Source organism: Caretta caretta, chromosome 13, assembly GCF_965140235.1.
Source record: "Caretta caretta isolate rCarCar2 chromosome 13, rCarCar1.hap1, whole genome shotgun sequence".
Lineage (NCBI taxonomy): Eukaryota > Metazoa > Chordata > Testudines > Cheloniidae > Caretta > Caretta caretta.
The window spans coordinates 26,132,707-26,138,898 of record NC_134218.1 but is presented as its reverse complement, the minus strand read 5'-3'; positions in this window follow the sequence as shown (position 1 = coordinate 26,138,898).

Below are 6,192 nucleotides of genomic sequence, written 5' to 3'. Positions count from 1 at the left end.
ATGTTCTTTTGCACCTCTTGGTCTTTGCAATAGCAGCATGAGCTCAAGCTGTAAGAAGACAAGAATCAGGTGACGTCAGTAACTCCTGTTAAAATAACTACAGCTGTCTTCCTTTCAGCAATTAAGACCCTGGACCTGCAAGGACTTATGCACATGATGAGTCCCATTAACTTCCCTGGGACAATTAACATGTTAATGGCCTTGCAAGATCTGGACTTAAGTCCCCTTCCACACTACACATCACCAGTTTGTGACCCCAGAGACTTGAAGTGTAGAGAAACCCCAGCTCTGTTTTAACAGCATCTCTGCAGCATGCTGAAGCCTTCAACATGTCCAGAGCTTTGGGTCCCACAAAATGAAGTCATATGGTTGCCAACCTAGGAGATGACGATGTTATAACTTGGTCTCCTGGCCCAGCTGGAGTTGTGTAGACAGGGTCTAAGGGATGGAATTACAGCTTTAAAAACAAAGTTCACTTTACATGCTTGGGGAGCTCCTGGGGGTCTCCTCCTTTTAACGAAGCAGAGTTGTTCCACGTTAGATTAGCCAGAAACCTGCTGGAGGTTTCAGCACTGCACCTACGCAGATGCTGGAGTGCAGAAGGACGTGTTACCCAGCCTGCAGTGCCATGAGATGCCGGGATGTGGATTAGCCCAAGCACAGAAGTGCCTGCCCAGGACAATCCCCATGGGCATCAACTGAAAGGCACAGGCATTCCCTTGAACAAACACTCCTTCTTTTGACCTGCTCATGAAAGGATCCCGCAGGCTCCCTGGGACTGATTACTGACTCATGGGCCCAGGTGTGGGGGAGGGGCAGAAAGGGTTCATTTCTGAGAGGTCCTTCCCCACGGGTATCTCTGTGTGTGAGCATGTGCACGAACTCGAGCCTTGTCTACAGTCAGAATTGCACCATTTTAGCTCAATTCCTTTTTTACACTGATTGAGCTAAACTAGCACAAACCCCTTTGGGGGTGCGCTTAGATTGACTTTAGCCTGGTTTATATTGATTTTGATAAATCCCGTCACTTTCAGGCTATTCCAATTCATGACATTTTTACCTCACACTTCACACGCGTCTTCACCAGCTCCTTGCGTGTGCTTCTCGGGACCCCGACATTTCCAGGGCACAGGAATTCTCCATATCCCTCTCACCACCAATCACTTTGCAAATCTACTTCCAGCTCAATATTGCTCCATTGCACAGCTTGCAAATTTCACCCAGAAGCCCCCTCCTTAATAACAAAGACTATTGTTTTGTCCTCTCTGCTCAAAGAGACAGGCAGCTGGTCAGAGTGGCCAGGAGTTGGTACACGCTAGACAAGGGGCTGTCTCTTACTATGGCCCTGCCTACACTACGGGTGCTATTGCAGCACTAAGAATAATGAATAATAAATACACTGTGGTTCCACCTCCAGAAGCAGCATGGGAGTCTGTGCTGGGCCGTGCACCCTCCTGCTGTGGGACCCTAAACTGGATATTTTGGGGAGGCCACAAAGGGAAAATCAAGATCCTCTTCTTCCCTGATCAGCCCTGCCCCTGCTCCTCCTCCCCCTGGTATCTGTGGCTCCCCACACTGCTGTGCCCTGCGGGGTAGCAGAAAGCCAAGAGCACAGGAGCAGCCCCAAGGAGGGCCACTAGTGGCTAGAGGTAAAAACTGGCCAGAGAGAACTTTTATTTTTTATTCCTTCACTCTTTCCTCGGCAAATAAGTCCCAGAGCTGAGCGCTTCACTCTCATCTCTTCTCTCAGCAGGGAGTATAACTTGAGCAGAGGGTGGCCCTGAGAACCGGGCAGGCAAGGACTTCACCACTGAGAGCAGTGCATCTTGTTAGGCCCTGCCTACACTGCGGCCTGTCACAGGACCTGGTTGCAAGAGTTAAATGAGGGACTGTAGCTGTAAATAGTGGGTTGCCAGAACCTAGGTTAAACACCAGACAACCCCACTCCCACCCAGGTTTCCATATTGTGTCCATCACCCTAACATACATGGGCCTGAATGGTTACAGCTCACTTTACTGGGACGTAGCTAGGTCCTGTGTAATCTACAGTTTTGAAACTGTTGTAACCATGTCCCAACTCGGGTATAACTGTAGTGCAGATGGAGGCTAGCTATATGTCCTCCTGTCTTCGCTGCTGCGTCCAACAGCACCAGATAAGCCCATTAGCTGGAGGTTTGTGCTAAAATTAACAGAGACAGGGAGTTAAAAATATTGACGTTTAAAAATCAGGCATCTGAGCTAAAGACACAGTCAACTGAAAATAACCTCACTTCTGTTGATAGCATTGTGCCCACTGTTGATACAAATAACCCTTGAAAACCCTTAGAACTGAAAGGGATTAGAAGGAAGAATATTTCTTCCCCCCTCCCCCCCCCCCCCCCCAGTTTGTTTATTTAGTGCATTTGACAGCACTTTGGCCTGGTCTACACTAGAAAAGTTTTACTACTATAACTATGTTTGTTGAGGGGGTGTGTGATTTTTTTACTGCTACTTATATTGATATAAGCCCTAGTGTGGAAACAGTTATACCAGTATAGTCTTCAACTGAAATAAACTATACTAATATAAGCACTTCAAAGGCATTCGTACAAGGGTTTTTTTAGTGCCTTAACTACACTGGTTTAGTTAAAGTGGCAAAAATTTTAGACACGCCCTTTATGTATAGTCAGTTTCACTGTTCCGCTTGTAGGGTAAGTTTCCTTGGGGGAGTGAAAAACACTTATTTAAAAATTAAGAAAATGTGATTGTAAAACCACAACAATTGGTCGGGGCTGCAGAGCTGGTTTAGTACCTGAAATACTTTGAACTCATTTATTAAATTGACTAGATTTCAAGGTGATGCTGTCCCTTTGACACTCTGTTGATATGAACGAGATAATTAACACATCTCAGAGCTACTGTTTTTTAGATTGTCTACATGGAACATAGTCATTCTATTTCCATTCTGGGTTGCACTCAGAAAGCTAGAAATTTAGGCCCAAATTTTACAAAGTGTCCCCTGATTTTAGGTGCCTCCGTTTTTGTGTACCCTTGAAGCAGGTATGTGTCAACTTGATTTTATAGAGGGGAAACTGAGGCACAAAGAAGTCAAAGGATTTACAGACGATCACAGTCAGTGCCATAACTGGCAATGGAACACAAATTCCCAACTCCTAGTTTCTAACGCCTACACCACACTGCCTCCCAGAAACAGCTAATTATAAAGTAACCTAATTCAACTACAGGAGCATCCCAAAGCAGGAAATCTCCTCCCATTCCCTCACTCCACCCAGACACTATTCTCAACCCATGAAACACAACATAAAAGAGTTACATCCTCAGAAAAAACTCCCAGTGGATGAAGATAGCATGAGGATTGGACACTGTTCCATAGTAACTTCTGAGATCACATTTATCCAGGCATAGCTGTCACATACACCAAAACCAAAGCAAATATTTTACAGTCAATCCAAGGGCAGGTTGGTTCATCCAAAACATTATGTTTTTAATTACAAAGCGCTCACGTGGCTTTCTTTAGGCAAATGGTTAATTTACCATCTCCACACAGAAAAAGATCTGCAAGAACAAAGGGATCTCACTAAATTGGATGACTGGACAACAAAGTGGCAAATTAAATTCAGTGATGATAAGCACAAAGTAATGCACATTGGAAAAAAATAATCCCAACTATACATGCAAAATGATGGGGTCTAAATTAGCTGTTGCCACTCAAGAAAGGTCTTGGAGTCATTGTGGATAGTTCTCTGAAAATATCTACTCAATGTGCAGCGGCAGCCAAAAAAGTGAACAGAATGTTAGGGACCATTAGGAAAGGATAGATCAGCAATTCTCAAACTGTGGGTCGAGACACCATTTTAATGGGGTTGCCAGGGCTGGTGTTAGGCTTGCTGGGGCACAGGGCTGAAACACAAGCCCCACTGACCGGGCCCAAAGCCAAAGCCTGAGAGCTTCAGCCCTGGGTGGCAGGGCCCAGGGTTACAGGCCTCCCGCCTAGGGCTGAAGCCCTTGGGCTGCTGCTTTACCCCTGCACCTGCCTACTGGGGGCAGCAGGGCTTGGGCGAGCTCAGGCTTCAATCCCTCATCCTGGGGTCATGTAGTAATTTTTGTTGTCAGAAAGGGGTCGTGGGGCAATGAAGTTTGAGAACCCCTGGGATAGATAATGTAAAAGGGACAGAAAAGATCATAACACCACTATATAAATCTATGGTCTGCCCATCTTGAATATGGTGTACAGCTTTGGTCACCCCATCTCAAAAACCATGTATTATAATTGGAAAGGGTGCAGAGAAGGGCAACAAAAATGATTAGGGGTCTGGAACAGCTTCCATATGACAAGAGATTTAAAAGACTGGGGCCGTTCAGTTTAGAAAAGAGACAACTAAGGGGGGGATACGATGGAGGACTAGAAAATCATGATGGGTGCGGAGACAGTGAATCAGGAAGTGTTATTTACCCCTTCACATAACACAAGAACTAGGGGTCACCCGATGAAATGCATAGGCAGCAGGTCTAAAACAAACAAAAGGAAGTATTTCTTCACACAACGCACCGTCAACCTGTGGCATTCATTGTCATGTGATGTGATGGAGGCCAAAAGCATAACTGGGTTCAAAAGAGAATTTGATAACTTCATGGAGGCTAGGTCCATTAAAGGCTATTAACCGAGATGGTCAGGGATGCAACCCCCATGCTCTGAGTGTCCCTAAACCTATGACAGGCAGAAACTGGGACTGGACAACAGGGGATGGATCACTTGAAATTGCCCTGTTCTTTTCATTCCCTCTGAAGCATCTGGCACTGGCCACTGTCAGAAGACAGGATATCGGGTTAGATGAACCACTGACCCAGTATGGTCATTCTTAAGTAGAAAGAGATCAAAAGAGCAGCCTAACCAGCCTCAGAACAGCTTAAAAAACAAAATTTTTCTCAGCTTCTCTGCAGGCTTATACACAGGCGCAATGTAGATTATATGTTACAACAATGCATCACCTTTGAATGTCCCTGGGTGCTTGTAGCCAATCGGAATACAGTAGCACATATGAATTTAGTCCACAGGCTTCCTCTTTAGAACTCATTAACTCTTCAGGTGCTTGATTAAAACATAACGTTCTGCAAAGCACCTTTTTAAGCAGGTTTCCTTGCAAGGGAAACTGCTTTGAAAATGGTAGTGCATGTTTCCCTCTGGGATCTATACAAAATTCACGGACACAGCTAGTCGGGGTGGCTAATGAATGAACTGAAATGATAATGATAATAATAACATCTAGCTCTTATTAGGCATTGTCTGTACTCAAAGGTTGCACCAGGTTAACAATGAATTTAGTTTGGCCATAGCAAACCCCTTCTGTGACACACTTAAATCAGTTTACACCTGGTTTAAATCCATTTAACTTAATTCAGTAAATTAAATTGATTGAAACCAGGTGTAAACTGATTTAACTGTGTCTACATTGGAAGTTTACACCATTTAAACTGCAATGATTTAGGTCAGGCTTGTCTACACTAGAAGGCTTTGCTGCTTTAACAATACTGGTATAGTAAACCAGCAAAACACCTCAAAGCTATGTCTGCACTACAGCCGGAAGGTGTAATTCCCAGCTCCGGTAGATGTACACATGCTAGCTCGGCTCAAGCTACTTCACTAAAAAAAGCCGTGTGGCTGGAGTGACCTGGGTGTCGACTTTGGCTAGCCACCCAAGTGCAACTGAGGGCACGTCTACACTACAAACTTAAGTCGACCTATGTTAGGTCGACTTACAGCCACCACAGTATTCGCTGCGGTGGTTCATGTCCATGCTGCCCTCCTTCTGTTGGTGCGCGTCCTCAGCAGGAGCGCTTCCACTGACTTAAGAGGGGTGGCGGGGGAAGCCTGGGCCTTCAGCTTCACGTAGCTCCCTGCTGGGAGCCCAGCTGCACTGAGGGAGTGCAGGGAGAAGAAGGAGCTCAGGCAGCAGCTCAGCAGGGAGCCGGGACCCCAGGGGCAGCCCGGCTCCAAGTGGGGAGCCCAGGCAGTGGGCAGCAGCTGGCTGGGAACAGGGAGCCAGGATCCAGGAGCTGGGGAGGGGACAGCTGGACTCTGGCTGGAGCCCCCCACCTATCCCTGGCTGACAGCCCAAGCAGAGCTGTGAAATTGACAAGAATGACAGCGAACAGCTGATGTAAGTAACTGGCAGCATCTACAGCGACACTGCG